At 32.9% G+C, this 20,202-nt stretch overlaps 1 non-coding gene across 1 annotated transcript; it reads left to right on the plus strand.

Annotated features, from left to right (window-relative positions):
• The first annotated feature begins 19,534 nt into the window (after window positions 1-19,534).
• Window positions 19,535-19,680, plus strand: LOC141503887 (U4 spliceosomal RNA). Its single transcript, XR_012473167.1, has one exon. It is a non-coding gene; the product is annotated as a U4 spliceosomal RNA (small nuclear RNA).
• The last annotated feature ends 522 nt before the right edge of the window (window positions 19,681-20,202 follow it).

A 20,202-nucleotide genomic window follows, 5' to 3' on the forward strand; every position in this document is an offset into this window, starting at 1 on the left:
ATAACTTGTACAGCCATTTCCCAATTGATGGGCATCCCTTCAATTTCCAATTCTTTGTCACTACAATAAAGAGCTGCTATGAATATTTTGGAACATGTAGGACTTTTGTCCTTTTTTTAAAAAAAAAGATTTCTTCTGAATATAAGCCTAGTATTGGATTTATTGGGTTAAAAGTTATGATCAGCTTTATTGCTCTTTGGGCATAGTTCATATTGCTCTCCATAATGGTTAGTTCAGAGTCCAGTATCTTTGTACAGAAAACACAGATGAGATGTTGAAGATGCAGACATGACTGAAACAAAAAAAGATTCTTGTACAATTTGTAATTGTATAACATAATTAACAATTTGCCATCAATTCTTCACTTTAATACTCAAGTAAAGGACAATGATCCCAAAGCAGTCCATGCCATTTTAGCATCACTTTGGGTACAAAATTTTCTTTCCTTTAGTGTCAGTATTTTGTGTTGCACATCCCACCCATTGCTTCTGGATCTATTTCCTAGGGTCTGGCAGAAAAGTCTAATCCTTTTCCCATGGGACAATTCTTTAAATGTTTAAAGACAACCATCATGCACCACTGTGTCATCTTAAGTTTTTGATTTCCTAGACTAACCACTTCCAGTTCCTACAACCAATGATCATGGTATGATATTGAAATACCCTTCCTTATCTTTGTCTCCCTTTGGATATTCTCTAGATTATAAATGTCCTTCCTAAAATTTGGAGCCAAGCATATGCTACTGATAGTAATAACAATATTATAAATTATTTGTCTGTGATGGGTTGTGATTACTGCTAATGATGTGAGATGTTATGGCATTATTAAAACATTTTGTTATATATTTTTGCATATTCCGGAGCTGACTCTCTGTATTTTATGCTAAATAAACCAGAAGTCTCAGAATCAATAAAAGTTTACAAAGACCAAAAGAAGTTTTTATTTATCTAAATATGAAACAAATTCATATATTACAATGAGTCATGTAGTTAATTTCTCTTAACATTCCAGAGAAAACAAATTATTTTTCTTTTTTAAAATAAGACCTGAGGAATGATCTGAGAAGAGGATGTCCTTTCCTTCCCTTCATTATAAATTTATTTTTTAAAGGATAGCAATAATAGATCTAATGTTAGTAATTGTTAGTAATGTTATAAATAGTAATTTATAACAAATAGAATATTATTGAGAGTGAATCTTCCTAAAGTGAATCTTCCATGATTAAACAACTATCATTTCACCCCTCCTTCCAAATCATTTTGGATTCTAGAGTAAATGAAACATTGCTGGGAAAAAAAATCGATAAAACTTGAGAAATTCTAAAGAAATGACAAGACAAAAAGAAAATCTCTATTTTATAAATTTCTCAGATTGACAAAATGTCGTTAATTGAATGCATGGAGAATTCAAGACCCTTCAGACAAATATATTTGCATAACATGTTATTTTTAGTGCAGTAATCTCAGCAAATCCCTCTTTGAGGGAAAATTTAATTAGTGTTTCTGGGATGCCTAGAAGATGCCCTGAACTCTTTAAATCTTGCCACAATTTTAATTATGATCCACAAATAACTAAGGAACTTTAAGAATGTATAACAAGCAAGGTTTTAAAGTTATAAAACAAAAGGATAATTAAATGGTGATAAATTAGCAAAGTATATGAAGCAAATAAGGAAATAATGGGCAATATAATATCTAATCTTAACAACAAGACACAATATTGTTTCAGAGATAGTTAAAAACACAAAGGATTTAGGAAAAGCAGGCTGGAAGCTTTTAAAATGTTGACAAAATGTAAGAGTAAGCATTTTAAAACATAAGATATACATAAATTTTGAAAACTCAGATCATTTTTCAAAAGGAGTATTCAGTCCTTATCCTTTGAATTCTTACTGTATTTATGTGAAGCAACAGTTTGACATAGCACCTAAAAAAATTTAGTATGATCCTAGACTTTACAAAGAGGTAGTTTACATAATGAGAATAGTGATTGGTCCCTGGTCCTTTGCCAATATCTGAAGTGAGTGGGCAGTAAAGGAAAAGCAACCAGTTTATTGATGTCTTTTGTCTCTAAATAACAGTTTAAAACATTTTTTCCCTCACCCCAGTAAACAAATGACAAAGAAAAAAATAACTAAATAAAAATAGATAGAGACCATATCTAACAATGTATGTGTTATTATGTCTTAATAGTCCCTCACCTCTCTATCCTGAAGAAGCAGGCAGGATTTAGTTGATAATCTGCAGAATCTTTATTTTTTGTTGTTGTTGTTTTTGTTGCTGAGAATTGATCATCCTTTTAGTAATCTTTATGTTTTCCTTCTCCTTATCCTAGATAGTATATACTGCTCTGTTGGCTCTGCTTATAATGTTTTACCACAATCCATAAATCTGTTCCCTTGATTATGTAATCCCTCAAAATTATAATTTCTTATAGCACAATAATATTTCATTTCATTAGAATAATCAAAACATTTTCATTATTTTTTAATCATTGGGACTTTGTTTTTTTCTAGTTTTGTGCTTCTACAAATAATACTTATGTGAATATATTTGTAAATATTGAAACTTTTCATTTCTTTCCTTGACATATTTTCTATATATGTCCAGGGGCAATATAAAGAGTATCTGGAATTTAATTAATTTTCTTTAATATTTTCAAATTGTAATACCAAATAGTTCAATTCACTACTCAACCAGTGGTACATTAGTGAGCCATGATGGTGAATTGTGTAGGGTGGCATATTGTCTCTCTTAGGTGATAGAAATGATTTCATGTTTGAACACTGACTGATCTACATATCCAGAATTCCTTTGTTCCCAAAAAACATTTTAGTCAACTTCATTTAGGGGAGAATTGTTCATAATCAGCTTAGCAAGTCTCATCTAATGCAGTTATGTTAAATTAACTAACAATCTCTCTTATGATAGATCAAAGAGCTTGACATCCATACCACCCACTGATAGACTAAAGTCTCTAAATCTCCTAAAGTCTCCCTTCTATTTGATCTCTGTGAATCTTTTCAGGAACAATAACCAAATATAATGGTATAGAACTAGCACTCCATGTTTTTGATTGGGATATGAATGAATCTCCCTTTCAACCACCCCTTTTAAAAGGCATCTGAAGCATTTAAACTCCCTTTCAACTCCCCATTTTCATAAAACAAAAGAAGGGATTTCTAAGAAAGTGATATATGCTATGGCATAGTTGTGATAAGGTACATTATATATTTTCCATTTATAGGATCATGGTGATAAGTTTCACAAGTAATAAATAATCTTGCTTAGGTGATCGATAACAGGATCTGAAAGTAACTTTGGAACAAGATTCCTCTATGGGTGCCTAAAATGGAATGTGTGCCTGGGTTTATGTTTGTCAAATGAATATTAGGTTTATTCCTTCCTTCTGATATGTGTTTTTATTATTAATGTGCCATTTGACGAAAAAGAATCACTGTTAAGGTGTGAAGAACCTAAGCTCCTGTGACTGTCTTTTTCCTTGTCCAGGATTTGATCTCATCCATACTACCATAGTAGATTAAAGTTAGATACAACTGAATATTGTAAGTAGTAGTCATTTAAAGTATAAAAATAATCAAATATAGTATACATTTCCAACACAAAAAAATCAATAGTTAAAGAAGTCAGTATCTGGGAGCCACTGCTGTAAAATCTGAATAACATAAGTTCTCCATAACTATCAGAATGGATAACAACAGCTCAAAATTTGGAGTTTTGCTTTCTCAATTGATTGTAGCCCGTACCTATCCTTTTTCTCTCTATATGATTTCTGAATTCCAGTCATGAATTTTTCTCCCAGATGTAATTTAATTCAACAAAAATTTATCAATTCCTCATATTAGCAACAGGCTCTCTTCTAAGATACTAGGAATAGAAAAATCAAAATTAAAAAAAGTAGTTCCTGCTCTCAAAGTGTTTCCCTTCTGCTAGGAAACATAAACACAGATAAGGAAACATGAAGTAATTTTAGTTGGTAGAGAGTCAACTAGGAAGATCATGAAATATTTTTTTGCCAATTGACACTTTAGACATCCCATGCTATTTTTCCATATGCATACCAAACTCACCATTTCCCAAAAGAACTTGAACTTCCCCCCCTCAAACTCTATTCCTTAATGAACTCCCCTAATGCTGATAGTACCACAATCTTCCCAGTTGTCTAGTCCCAAAACCTCTCATTCTCCACTTTCTATTCTCACTGACCCACAAATCCAATCCATTGCCAAATGTTGTCATTTCTATATTTATAGCAACTGTCATGTATTTCTCTTTTTCTTTACTTGCATATCTGTAGAGGGCCAGCCCCTGGGAATGATATCCACATATCCTCCATAATCTTTTCCATGAAAGATATGTATGTATTATTGCTCATTGTAAGGATCTGTTTGCTCACCAGTGAACCCTGACCTGGTCTAATCTATGGCTCTGGAGGGGGGTAGTAAAAGGTTTTTCTGATAAGAGAAGTATGTAGATTTCTAAGAACAAATATTGTAAATTTACCCAGGAAATTGTGAAACTGGGTCTCCTTTAACCAGTCATTCCTGAGATAAGTTTCTGCTAAAAATATTAGTCTAAGTTTCCAAAAATAAAGTTTGTAGGTTTTCACATCCCATATGTTTTTCTACTCGATCTGACTCTTGGAAGTCCATGTCCAGACCCACACCAGAGCTTTCAAGGGCGATATGCAACCACCACCCTAATTCAGAAATTTCTTTATTAGGTTTTGTCTGAATATTACAACAGGCCTTTTGCTATTTCAAGTTTGTCCCCACTCTAATTGATCTTCCATTTAGATGTAAGTTGATTTTTCTAAGGTGTTAATTTGGCTGTGACATATCAACAATTCATTGAGGTCTAGTTGAGACTAATTAACTCTATAATCAAATATACAATACTCTAAGAACATTCAAAGTCTTTTATATCCTGGTCTGTCCCTTTCCAGCCTTATTGCTACTTGCCACTCTCAATGAGTTAGTATCTAAAAAGAGTGGCTTAATGTGTGAAGAAACTGTGGAGAAATGAAGAAACCTAGAGATAATATGAGATGAAAGTATGGTAACATTGTATTTCAGCAATCAGAATAATGCACATAAAGGTGTAGGATCTGAAGATTATGACTACTAGTTCAAATTTGTTGAAATGTCAAACACATGAAGGGAGAGGGTTGTGTATTAAAAAAAAACCTGTAAGCCTGTTACAAGATACTGGAGTCAAACTGCTAAGGGTTTTATGTACCAGAAAAGTTTTCAATATGAAGTAGAAGTGATAAGGAGACACTTGGAGTTTTCAAATAGGAGGGGAGGAAGGGAACAAGCATTTATTAATTTCTTACTCTATGCACAGAACTATATTGAATGTTCTACAAATATTATGGTATTTGATCCTCACAAAAAACAATCTGAATTGGTTGTTATTTTAATTTTCATTTTACAGTTAAGGAAAGTGAGGCAGACAGAAGTTAAGTGACATACCCAAGCTCATACAACTACTAAGTATTTGAGATCTAATTCAAACTAAGACCTTCTGGACTCAGGTCCAGAATCATCTAGCTGTCAAATCTGTGCTTTTAAGAAAGATTATTGTAGAAGTTTGGGGATATTAAAATTGAGAGGGAAAATAATGGAAGTAGAGAGACCAATAAAGTAACTGTTTACATATTCCAAATAAGAGGTAAATAAAGGCATGAATGAGAGTAACATTCATGCAATTGAAGGTACAGGTGTAGAAATCATAATATTGACTAAATTCATCTTCCAATATGGCATCAAACATCAATTATTTCTTCTTGTTAGTACTCTATTTTTCTTCCAAATGATGAGCAAATTATTATGTTTCTTATGATAGATACATATTTTGACAGGGCTCACTAACTATTCAAACTTTAGCAGAGTGTAGGCCAAGCAGAGATTCAGTTTTTCTGATGACTGTGCATGTTTTCCCATTGGAAGATACAGAAAGGCTCTTAATCATGACCAGGAAACTGCATAGCTTGGCAGGCTTTCCATTTACATCAGCATGACAGGAAATCTGTTTTAACTTCTAACCTGCTTCTTGGTTGCAGCAAAACTCACACCAAGAATTCCTCAAATGAGGCAGAGAATTCTGAGTATTGAGCTATTTCAATGACACGTATATAATAAATTTGCCAAGGAAACTGCCTTTGATCTTGACAACCATCCCAAGATAACTCAAACAGAGGGTGATTCATATAAGCCTTTGTTAATCTTTAATAAAGTGATTAACATCTAACTTGAATCATAATGAAATACTTTAGATGTTATGTACAACCCTCATAAGTAGGGAGGGGAGTTTCACTGAACAAATGACACTTTCATTATTTGCCTCTTGTTCACAGTGGCAGAGTTTCAGGAGAAGGCTTCCACATCAAAGCTTTAGAGTGAGTACTGCTCTGAGATTTTTAAAACTACAAAATACAAAGTACCATTTTTAACATTTGGCAACTTGCCATACCACCCTTATGTCAGCTAAACTACTTTTATCACTGTGAAAAGAAGGCAAACAATCATGTTGACAACATGGCAAGCATCATAAAGCCAAATGAGACCTAAGCCTATAAGCCTGCAATATCCCAGTGAATTCCTTAGAGACTCTAAAACCTTTGGTTAAAATGCTGTGAGAACAGAAGAAAAAAGAAAATAAAATTCAAGACACAGAAACATTGAGCACTGCAATTGGAAAAGATATAATGTGAAATTGAAGCTGGCAGCATATTTATTTAAGCAAGCTTCCTGTAAATAGAACCAGCCATCAACAATTCCATGAAAATCAGTTCTAACCAAGACATGTGTGACTTCTTTTATCATTAGACAGCTGCATCTGCTGTTTCATGCAGGTGGTGTGGTGGGTAGTGAGAAATCATTCATACTAAGTATTTCAATGGTGGGAAAAAGCACAATTGTATTTTATATATACTAAAAATAAGAATTTGTAATCAAGTTCTCTAATTTTTATATGGCTCTATATTATGAATAAAACCAAAATTCCACATGATAGCCTAATGAATGCAGTATGGACAGATGAGTCAAAAGACAGAAAACAAATTCTATTACCTCTTAAGGAAAGAAAAAAATTAATTCAAAAGAATCTAGAATTTGGAAAAAATAAATGAAATAACTATAACAAAGTGGTTGTTTCAAGGAAATTATGCTGTCAAATGCTTCATTCCCCCCCCCCCCCACACACACACACACAAGAATTCCATCTCCCTTTGTTCTGGCTAACTTTGTGACGGGTCAGGAAATTTGGATCTAAGCCCTTATTGATGTGCAGTATTACAGCAACAAAATCTTTCCCTATTGAGATCTTTTTATTCTGCCCAGAGCTTTGCCAAATTTTCGGATATTTTTTTCATTGAAAGCTTTTATATTGAAATATCATAAAACAGTCTTCAGATTCTTTTTCAGATTAAAAGTCTTGTAGCTACATTGAGGGTAAAAATTTCTGGGTGTGACACTGTTGATTTCTTGGTAGAGTGTTTATTGATTTTTAACCTCTTCAAGAGAAGAATATTTGCAATCCCCATAACCCTCAATATTTACATTTGTTTATTTTAAAGAGTCATTGAAGTGATTTGCTTTACTATAACTGTCTGTTACATACATACTTTACCTATAGTCCTCATATTAGCAGATAAACAAAAATGGGCAACAACAACAGCACAGCAATGTATCTGGTGGTATATGTAGCATTCTATATCTACTGTGCTCCATTTCCCTTATGATAAATGAAATATTTTCTTCTTCATGGTTCATCATTGCAACTATACAGAGTTTGACTTTGTTTTAATGTACTTTTCAATTTCATCATTATGGTCACTGTTCTCATGGTTCTACGTATTTAATTTTCTATTATCCAAACAATTTTTCAGGTTTCTCTGAATTTTTTATAGACCTCATTTCTTCTAGTACATTGGTAACATATTCATACATTGTAACTAGTTCAGTTATTTCCAATTGATGGGAGCTCACTTTTAAGTAAAGTTAATCATTTTAAGCACCTATTATATGTAAGGCAATGTGTTAACCACTAGAGATTCCAAAAAGAATAAAAAGTGAAAACACTCCCCTCAAGAAGTTTATAATGTAAGGGTGAAGAAAAAATGGACAATAGCTGTATGAAAATTAACAGTACAAAAATATTTATATATATATATATATATGTATATATGGAGAGACAAGGTTGGAAGCTATTCTCAGAAGGATGGAACTAAGATTGAAGAAGACTAAAAAAGTTTTCTCAAGAGAAGTCAGGAGGTGAAAATAATGATGACGAAAATTTCGGAGAGAGATAAAATGAAATCCAGAGTGCTTTGTAGATATGGAGAATTGGCAGGGAGGCCCATGTTACTATTTCAGAAGCATCACTGTCTGGTAGAGTATGTAAAGGGTAGTAATGTTTAAGATGACTAAAAATATAGGAAGAGCTAGTTTATGAAGGGCTTTAAAAGCTATAGCCCACGACAGTTCTGGTATGTGTCTAAACATTTGATGAGAGTCAGGTCCAATAGAGACATACACGTAAGGTCATGATACAAAATCTATTACTTCATTCTTTGATACTCAGATTTTTATTACAAAACATCTCAGACATGGCAGGTTAGATGAAACCCTGCTGCATCACTCCCTGGATAGAATTTACACTTTTTATCCTTTGAAGTCCGTAGACTTCCTTATCAGAAAGTTTCCCACACATCTCTAATTCTACAGATGTTTAGGTCAGGGTTCACTGGTGAGCCAATAAATCCATTTTAGTGAGGAAGAATACATGCATATATCTCTGGTGGCCAAGGTCATCAAAAATATGTGTATTTCACTCTCAGTATCTGGCCAAAGATAGAATTTTGCATTATATTTATGAAGGCAATAGAGAGCCACTCAATAGGGAAGTCACTGGGTAGTTGAGTGATGTGATTAGACATGCAATTTTGGAAGTGGGGGGTATTGTAACAGGGGAATTAGGGAGAAGGAATGGAGCTGAAGTACAGTTTTTAATATGTGGTGTTTAAAATGTCCATAATAAATCTAGTTAGAGATATTAAATAGATAGTGAGTGGAGACATTCTAGGTCAGGAGAGAGAGAGATTAGGATTGTAAAAAAATGATCTAAGAATTATCTGAATAGAGATAGTTGATTTGGGAGCTCATGAGATCACTAAGTGAGATAGGATAGAGGAAGAATAGAAAATGCCCAAGGACAGACTTGTGGGATACCTATGGTTAGTGATAAAGATAGAAGTGACTATGAAGCAAAAGAGATGGAGAAGCAATTAGATAAGGAAAAGAACCAGGAGATAGCAGTATCTTGAAGGAAGATAATATCAAGCTGTAGAGAAAGATCAACATTGTCAAAGGTTAAAGAATGATCAAGAAGGATAAAGATTAGGTAATGGCCATTAGATTTGTCCATTAAGAGCTCATAAGTAATTTTGGAGAGAATATATTCAGTAAGATGATGATGATGTTGATGCTCTTTTCAGCAGTTTCTTAATAGGGCTGGAGAATACTGAAATGATGGTAGGACTGAGGTAATAGAATTTACATTTTTTTCCTTTTAAACATAGTATTCTGATTCTAAGATACATTGTTCCTTTTTCAGTTTTTCATCATGGAAGTGCTCCATATGAAAGTAATCTCAAACAACCATAAAAAAGAATTTTTAAAAGTTCATTAAGATACCATAAAAACATTTTAATATAAACTAATACATTGTGCCTTAAAAATTTTCAAATTACTTCATATTTGAAAACAATATCTAAATTTTAGACATTCATTTAAATACATCACTCAATTCAGATCTTAGTAGTAATAATCTGTCAACTGCCTTCATTCTCATTACTTTGTTAACCAGAACTGTAGCAGATCAATCTTTTTCCCTTCAGTCCGCCTACCCTCAAAATAAGGAAATTAAATACATATATTTGATGTTTCCTTAAATACATTATCTTATTAATTTTTCAACTTTCTCAGCTCCAACAACACTCCATTACTCAACTTCAGATTCATACAAGTTGATTGCCTCTTTGATTTTGCTATACCATCAATTGTTCTTCAAATGTCAACAACTCCAACATCCCTTAATCAGATTATAATCTCTTACTATCTTACTTCTTTCTATGCATTTCTTCTCTTACACATTTTATTTACCCTAATTAAGCCTTCCAATCATTCTCATAAGAAATGAGACATTTGTTTGAAAAATGCTTGCCATAGTGACTACTACCTAGTAAAACTGGTTGTTCCCTTCCTTCACCTCCCTTACCTTCTTATATTTTGGGTTACAATGACTGACCCTTACCATCTCTGCCAGGGTTTCTTTGTGATCAAGCTTATATTCAATCCTTTGTTCTCATTGACAATTTCTAAGAGAAATCCTCCTTAGACTTTATGCACATTGACTCTGGGTTCTTCTTTGGTGACTTCTATAGTAAATATGAGACTAAGGAAGCAATTTCTAGTCATAAAAGAGAAAGACATAGTTTCCCCTAGTATTACTTCTTACAAATATGTGTATGTGTAAGTGTGTCTGTATATTTGTTATATACATGTATATATATATATATATATTTCTTATACCCATATATATGTATATATAGCATATGTATATTATAGTGTGTGTATAATGTACCTATGTGCCTATATTTTTTTATTCCATCCCTCAAGTCAGTATGCTTGATTAACTTCACTTCCCAATCTTTATAGTACTGTTAACCAATACCAAATTTATATTATACTCTATTCACTACTCTGTGATATTAATATTTACTCTTTGCCATTATTTCAATGAATGAGCATAACTTCAGTCTCAGAGATGTTAAAAAGGTCAAGGTCTCCCACTGCATCCAGGGCCATCTCTAGTTGTCCAGATCCATATCTGGTCACTGAACTCAGATGATACCAGAGGAGAATGTGAGACTGGTGTCTTTGCACAACTCTCTCTCACTTAAATCCAATTCATTTATATGCCATAGCATGATATTGATGTAGGGAATTATGGGAATATGATGCAAAGAGTAATGGACAAGTGATTCTGTAATGGAAACAAATTTTACTATTTTTAGATACTATTAAAATCTGTCTGAGAAGGAGAAATATTAAAAAAATATTTGTCTAGTTAGAAAAATGCTAGCTGCTCCTGTGATGTAAATTGACTTTTGCTGTTCCATTGTTAAATGTGAATTTGTCAATATGGGGGCAGGCTTAGCTCATTCTTCCTTAGCCATTGATGGGTCAAGCTAGCACTGGAATGACAAGAAATGACATGTTGGACTTAGAGGTCACACACCTTGAGAAAGAAAAAAAAAGTAGGTAGCTTGCCTTTTGGATAATACCTGGAGCCAGGTGCTAGACCACTCTCCAAGTGTCACCCTTGTCCAACCCACTACAGAAGTGCATTTAAGTTGTTGGGAAGAGAAATGCCCTTCCTTTATTCTCTTCATCTTCACTGTACCTTCATCTTGCAAGGATAGCTAGTTTTCTCTCTCTTTTGTTCTAAGTTAAGCTACTGGTCTAGGCCTGCTGGAGAACCATGGGCCCCTATGCCATGTTGGCTGGACTAAGCCAGTCCTTATGGCCTTCTTTCCTTTTCCTCTCATCCAAGTCTCTTGGCTATTTTCTGTTTCACTTTCTTCACTCTCTCACTCATACCTCACCTAGCCTTTGCTATTTTCATTCCCTGAAGCAGCTTATCAACAGCTTGCTGCTTCTTCAGGAGGAGAAAAGATTTCAGTCTTTACAGGCTTGTATAATAAATCCTGAGCAGTTTAATCCCACGGTTGTATATGAATTCTTTCATTTTTCAAGACCTCTCAATCTTAAATTAATGACACCAATCCCTGCAGCAACATCACTGCTGCCACAGTCAGTATTCTTTGAGCACAAAAGACAAACAATTTATGTGAGTAGGAGTTACCCCATTGCTGACCTGAGGTAAACAGTTTCCTTCCTTCTCTCCTCCCCCTCTCTACCCCTTTTCCTCTCCCACTTCCTCTTCTCTCCTCTTTCCCTTCTCTTTTTAGCCTATGGGTGCTCTGTACAAAGGATTGTAAATTTTTTTATAGCTGAAACAGGCTAGATATCCTGGGATTTATAGGGGTTTGAATCACTCTGGCATTCATGGATTGATCAATAGTAGGGTCCAGGTCAAGCCCCACTTGGTCATTGCTTGGTCCAGATGGTTAAGAAAGAATGTAAATAGCAATTGATTTGGTTTTGATCAGAAACCTTGCTTCCCTTCCAAAACTGATTTTTTTGAGTAGGTTAAAATGGCAATGGCCTCTTTCTCATAGAATGGACATTGTCTTAGTCAAACTAAGAGCAGTTAAAGATATTAGCTTAAAAGGCCAAGGTCTCCCTCTGCATCTAATGCCATCTCCAGTTGTCCTTGATTATGGTTAAATGAGTAGTGCAGCCATAAAGATGAGAGTTCTTAGACATGAAAAACACAAGACTGGCCTAAAGTTGGGAAAAGCCTGAAAAGTTCACAGATTTAACTTTTTTCCTGGAGAGACAAAAAGTTGCTTGAGGACAGGCTGAAAAACAAGGGTCTAGGTGAGAATGTTTGAGGGAAAGGGAGAAAGAAAAACAGTCATAAGTTGCTAGGCTTAGACTGGAGTGAGTCTGGTCTCTGGAGAGTGTAGATCAAACTTTTATAGTCTTTGCCTACTTCCTGTACAGGGAAGGGTTGGAGAAAAGCAAATTAAGTGGGGGACCCCCCCCCCACCTGAGTGGGGAGCCTTGGAGGACTAAGAGGCAGAAAACTGGGAGAGGCATGAATTTAGCTTCCTCTTATCTTAGCAAATTTGTACTTAACAATGAAGTTACATTGATGTATGAAGGGAATTTGAATCTGATTAGGCTTAAGGAAGCCCTCAGAAAATATAGATAGGCACAAATAACATTTTCTTAATTTTAAAAACTAGACAGATATTTCTTCTTCAACATCTTGATTCAATCTGGTCCCTGGATCCAGATGGCTCCAGAAAAGAAAGTGAGGTTGGTATCTTTGTACAACCCTCCTTTACTTAAATCAATTCATTTGCAGGTCCTGGCATATCATATCTGATATCATGAACTCTTCAAAAATGAAGAACAAACAAAAATTCCTTGCCAAATTCACTGCCTTATACTTCTTATAATCTTACATAGTGATAATTAAAACTGGAGAAATTTTCATAAACATGTCTAGAGTGTACAAGAAATTTATATTATTTGATGGTCACAAAGCAATATAATCTTTTCACTCTTCTCTAATAGATTCTTTGTTCCACTAGCCACAAAGACCTAAATTTCTTTGCTCTCCTCCTGAAGCCTCCCATAACACATGTCCTCTTACCTTTTCTAATAAGGATATCACCTCATGTTTTAGTGAGGAAATAGAGATAATCTACAATGAACTTCAAAACCTTAGACATTATTTTTCATTTTCTTCTCTTTCACTCCAGTTTCTAAAGAGATTTTTTTCTTCTTATCAAAGCCACCCTGTCAATATGTACACTCCAGCAGATTGTCTCAGCAATAATTTCACCACTTTCTATAATCTTCAGTCTCTTTCCATGTACTAGTTTCTTTCTTAATATCTACAGCATGCCTAAATCTCCACCATGTTAAAGGAACCAAACGAAAGTAAACTCTTACTACATTGAACATTGGTATCAAACTAATATATCTTTCTTTTCTCAAACTCCATTAACCACACTACCTACACTTATTCCTTTCACTTGCTGAGTTCATACTTAATCTTCAGTCTTTTGCAATCTAGCTTCCTGAGTCATTATTCAATAAAAATATCTTATTGAAAATTTGTCTTATTTGAATTCATTAAATTTTCACAAAGATTTTTTTCTCTCTATTATTATCCTCTTGGATTTGAGCACTTGATGTTACCTAGGCCTCCTAATTCTCCTGCAACCAAGTGTTCCAATTATTTGTTGAAAAATCCTGTTGATTCTATGGCGGAACACTTCTCCCTCATATTATTCTTACTATTCACTTGACTAATTCTTTGGTTAAGACTTTTTAACACCTCTTGCCTGGCCTAATATATAGTTAATCTCCTCTCTTCAAGACTTTCCTTTGTCTAATCTATTCTACTGACAACTGCCAAATTGGTTTTCCCAAAGTGTAAGTCTGACCAAATCTATGCTCCATCAATAAACTTCAATATATCCTCTATAATGGAGTTCCTTAAGTTTTCTTTTCATAGAGATATTTGTGTACTGAAGCCTCTGGAACCTTTCTCTGAATAATGCAAGTACAAATTAAAATATACATGATTACAAAAGGAACTAAATATATTGAAATACTATATAAATATATGAGCATATATATGCAGCTATATGTGTATATTCTATATACATCTATATGATATATTCACATGCAAGTATGAATACATATATGCATGCATGTCTATTCACATATTAATGGACATAAAAAGATATACATGATTTCATATGTGTGTGTTTTGTATTTCATGGACCCCGGGTAAAAGAATCTTCCATCTATAAAATAAACTCCTAACTTTAAAAAGCAATTCACAATTTTGTCAAAACTTACTTTTCTCCCATTATCCTTCTCACGTTTATTGGTCCAACCAACTGGTCTTGAACTATCATACACAATAAGCTACTTTCAATTCCTTTGTTTTATACATCTATGCCTAAACCCAAAATGCATTACTTCCTTAATTGTGCTTTATAAATTGTCCTTTCTTTCATTGAAGGTTCTAGTTAAGAACCACCTTTTACTTGGAACCATTCTGGTCCTCCCAGTTACTAGTTCCTTCTTTCCCAAGTTTTATTTTTTTTAATTTTATTAAAGCACTAGCATATTTATTTAAGGATATGTTGTTTTCCCAAATGGAATGTAAGCCTCCTAAGGGCTACAGACAGTTTCATTTTTGTCTTTGTATCCTTAGAAGCTGGCACATTGTAAGTTCTTAAAAATGCTTGTTTGATTGATCTACTTCATTATCCACAGAAGAACTAGGAAAACATGCTGGGAAAGGTAGAATTTATATAATGCTATTCTCCCTCTCTCAACTTGTTTGCCTGGTTCTTCTCTGGAATTAATAACAATTAGCATATCCACAAAATGCATGCAGGATTGCATGGAATTGATATTTTCTCTTCAGTGCAGAGAGTTTGGTATTTATGGTCATGGGATCATATACTCTGAAAAAGTAGGAACTTCAGAGAATCTCTAGAAAAAACCATTAATTATATGGATAGGAAACTAAGTCCCAGTACACATAATTAACTTGCACAGTTTCATAATAAGCATCAAAGGAAGGATTGGATCTTCAGAGTTATTGCTCTTTCCAGTGTACCATAAGTTAGTAGATAAGACAATACATAAAGTTCTAAATCTAGAGACTGGAAGATCCATGTTCCAATAAAAATGATCTCAGACATTTAGTAATTATGTGACCCTGGACAGTCACTTAACCTGTATATCACAACTTAAAAAAAAGATATAACTAAGGCTCCTTCTGCCCAGGGTTGCTGTAAGAAGCAAATAGGATAATTTATAAACCTGAGAAGTTTCTGGAATATAGTAGGTGCTTAATAAGCCTTTCATAAGGCTACATATGGTAAATAAAGAAGCCTAATTCAAACCAAGGGTTTTTAATATTTAAACCTTTCTTCAGACATACTTTGAATTTTATCTTACTTTCCTTCTATAGTAGATCATTGCTAAAGTTATACAAATTAATAGTGAAAAGAAGGAAAATCCTTGAATCACCTCTGTATATAATGAAGATTTTCTCATGCTTCTTCATTACAAAAAATGTTCAATTTTGGTTTTAGATATATATATTTCTCTTAATATTAAAGAACCTGAAGTGTATCTTTCCATGCCTATGCTTTTTATAACTTTTAACAGTGTTGAATTTTGTTATTTTTATATCACTTGAATGATTATTTTGGAATATATTCCTAACATTGCAACTTTCTCTCATAATTCCTTCAAATCAACTTGGTCACAGTGACTTTTCCTCTAGGTATATTGTTATAATCTCCTTATTTGAATTATTTTATGTAAGTATTCATTCATGAATTTTATCATGATTTCTTCTTTGTCTTTCTCAAAAAAGTTGAAGAAATATATATTTTATGGCATAATTATTCATTGCTTTTTTAAGGGTGGGTAGAATTCACTGGTATATCTCTGTGGACTAACAGGTTTTCCTTTTTCTGTCCCTTTCTTTAATTTGGGAGTTAATTTAAAGTGGTTCAATTTTTTTACTTTGAGATGGTTGCTTAAAAAATTGTTAGAATTGATTTTTTATAACTATGTAAATAATCTACTTTAAATTTTCAGTTTTTCTATTAAATTGAATAATATTTTCTGATAATTATTTTTCTCTTTCTTGTAAATTTTGACTAATTTTTGTTCTTCTAATTTGATTTTATTCTTTATTCTTTGAGCAAGCTTGGTACTGGCTTATGGATTTTTTATTTTATTGCAAAAAAGTGATTTTAGTAATAACTTGTTTAGTCTTCTTATTTTTGTTTTCTGTTTTTTTCTTTAATTTGCTACCTAATAGTGCTATTTAGACAGAGCAGTTGTATATTGTTTAGAAGATTGATATATGCTTTACATATACTCTCTTACTTGATTTTATAATAACCTAATAATTCATATTTACTTAACACAAATGCTCAAAGAAATTTAGTGACTTCACCAGGGATACTCACCTAGTTAAGGGACAGAATCTAGATTGGAACTTGAGTTTCCTGGACTTCTAATCCAAATTTCTAATCAATACATGACACTGCTACCTAATTTTCAAAAATTATTCATTTATATTTGTTTTAATAGTTAAGTGATTCAGTGGATTGAATATTTAGTTCATATTGGTCCTTGGATACTTATTAGCCATGTGCCTAGGCAAGTTATTTAAATTCTTTTTACTTCAGTTTCCTCAACCATAAAATAGGAATAAAAATGGCACATATCTCTCAGGGTTGCTGTGAGGATCAAATGAGATAATATTTGAAAAGTGCTTACCATAGTATCTGGAACATAAGCATTTAATAACACAATAATTTGTATTTCCTTCCTTCCTTCCTTCCTTCCTTCCTTCCTTCCTTCCTTGTTATTTGTATTACAAATATAAAATATTTTCTAATCTTTTTGATTGAATGCTTAGGTAATTTCTTTCTATGTTTGTTTGCTTTTTTTCCCATATGCAACAGAAATTATGGGAGATAGGAATTTTTCTCTGAGTTCATTTCCATATGTTTTAGATCTCAAGTATTCTGATTTAATATTCAGTTCTTTTCCATTGGCAGCACATTACCTGTTTTATAAAATTGGGAGTAGAGTAGGGAGAAGTCCTGAATTAATTCTCCAGGGGAAAATAATGTCTTTCTCACATTATTAGATGAATGTTATATGTGTTATGTGTTAGTGGAATACAGAAGAGCTCCTTATGGGTGAATAGAAAAAGTGGAAGAGAGAAGTGGGAAAAGAAAGGAAGAAAAAAAAGAAGGGAATGAAAGAAAAAGCATGAAAGAAAGAAAAGGAAAGAGGAAAGGACTAAGGAAAGGAATAGAAAAAGGAAGAAAGAGAAAACAGAAATAAAAAGAAAAATAACTAAGGATAGGCAGGAAGAAGAGATGAGTGGGAGCTTAATAATGTTATTCTCCTTCCTCCAAACCACATGGAGCTACATCCAGGAATATCTCTCTTTCTCTGCCATTTAGCACAACATTATATTCCTTACTGTTTCAAATAAGTTAGGAGAAACATTTATTGAATGATAGCAATTAATCATTAATTCTTGAATAGCATAGTGAATAGAGTACTGGAACAACAACAATATTAATAATAATTGATCATAATCATAATGAAATAGAAATACAAGATCCAGCAATTGCTTCCAGAAATTATAGAAAACTTTTGTTTAAGAAGTATAGAATTTTTAAACAAAATAGATTTTGCAGAAACACAGTAGAAATTGTACAACTTATCACTATAAATTGAAATAATTTAGTACCTACTGAATAGCTTGAAGGAGATGTTCAAGAACCAGCTTATACATCAAAGGTGGAGCAGATATCTATTATCTTATACTACAAAAACAAATCTGTAAATATCTTTGGGATTTGAGCAAACTATAGACTTACTGAAAACATGGACAAAATTGTTTGCAGCCATCATTCAGAATGTTGACTCATAAACATCAAAAGACAAAATAAAAATATTTTTATATAAAGTGTGAAAGTAAATACTCCAATATTGGTAGAATGAAAATCTATCAAAAATTGACCAAGAAAGAGATATGAAATCATAAAATTATGTGGGAAAAAATAAGGGACAAGGCATCCTTTCATTCCATTCACTAGTGTAGTTGTCTTTAAGATCTTTATATTTCTTGAAGTTAATATTAAAATATTAAAGATTGTTAGCTTACAGAAGAGAAAATTATTTTCTAAAACTTCTATTCAGTTACAAATTACATGTATTTTCCCAACCAGGCACTATTCAAGCAAACACAATAAACAAATCATAGTAGGGTATAGCAACTTGTCCTCGGATCATTTCTATCTGAAATCTATGAAACATAAGATTAGAAGGGTAACAATTATAATTCATGGGGATAGGATAGTTTTTTTTGCAAACAGTTTATGCTTATTATTTACTTTGATCCACTAATCCTGTGAAATTGATACAACAAATATAATAATGATTTTGTAAAAGAGAAAGCTAAGTCTGGGAGAAGTTGGTAGAACCTAACCTGTCCCTTATTGAGTATTCCTTTATATGTGCTGGATGGTCAACCATACCTTGCTTGAAAACCTTAAGTGAAGGGGAAAAGCTATTATTTTCTCCTTTTGAATTGTTTAAACATTACAAAGTTATTTTTTCTTTTTGTTATTGTGATAAGACTAAGTCAGTTTTTTTGCAATGTTCACAAACTCTTCCTAGCTTTATCTCGTGGGTCAAGCAGAAAAAGTCTAATCCCTTTTCCCTGGGATTGTCCTTCAATAAATATATAATAGTCCAATATTCAAAGCAAATATTATGAAATTAAAATTTCAGTATTAAAAAATAAGAAAACCTGAATTCTAGTTCGGACTTTATCACTATTCATTTGTTCTATATGTCTCTATCTAAAGAAAATGGAAAGGACGGGCAACTAGGTGGTGCAGTGGATAGAGCACTGACACTGGAATCAGGAGGACCTGAGTTCAAAGCCCTCAGACACTTGATACTTACTAAGTGGTGTGACCATGGGAAAGTCATTTACCTTCTATCACCTTGCAAAAATCAAAGAAAGAAAGAAAGAAAGAAAGGAATGAAGGAAGGAAGGAAGGAAAGAAAGAAAGAAAGAAAAAGAAAGAAAATGAAGGAAATTTGTTTAAATGAGAGTTTGATAACCTTTCTATGTCTGGGGACACTTTGGCAATATGATAAAATGAATGGACCTTCTATATTTTTTATAATTCATAATTGAAATACATACTAAATTTCTGTTAGAGGTAAATGAGCTTTGCTCAGTGGCAGTATCTCAGCCAATGAGGTTTATCTGAGGCACGATTATTGCTAATTGAAAGAGGTTAGTGAATATAAATATGTGATTTTTTCAATACTCAGTATTGAAAATTTCAAATTCGATGTGCCCTCTAAAAACACTTCTGGATGATTCTAAGTTCTAAAATTCTATGTTCTTGCCCACTGGTATTACTCTACTTGTGGAAGAATGGAAATCTCACTCTTTTTCAGTTTGTCTATTTGAAAGGAATAGTGAAGAATGTAGGATCAGATATGTTCCATATATCAAAAATTAATTTATAATACAGAAGTTAAATAATATGTAAGACTAAGAATGAAAATAGAGTTTAATTTAATTAAATCAAATGACCATGTAAATTCCTCTCACCAGGCAGACAGTTGTGCCCTATTTCATTCAGTCAAAAATCATTTATTAATTGTTTTCTGTCTTATGTAAACTATACTAAAGTGCAGGAAAAGCAAATAGAAGTAGAAAGAAAAAGTCTGTGCCTTTAAAAAACAAATTCCAAGACAGGAAGACAACAAATAAAAAGGAAACTGAATATAGGACTTGGAAAAAGAGTCATATTAAACATAGCAGTCCCTTCTTAAATATAGATTAAATGTAGATTTAGGGAAGATCCTTCTTTTCTAATATTTGG

The sequence above is a fragment of the Macrotis lagotis genome, chromosome X (assembly GCF_037893015.1).
Source record: "Macrotis lagotis isolate mMagLag1 chromosome X, bilby.v1.9.chrom.fasta, whole genome shotgun sequence".
Taxonomy (NCBI): Eukaryota; Metazoa; Chordata; class Mammalia; order Peramelemorphia; family Peramelidae; genus Macrotis; species Macrotis lagotis.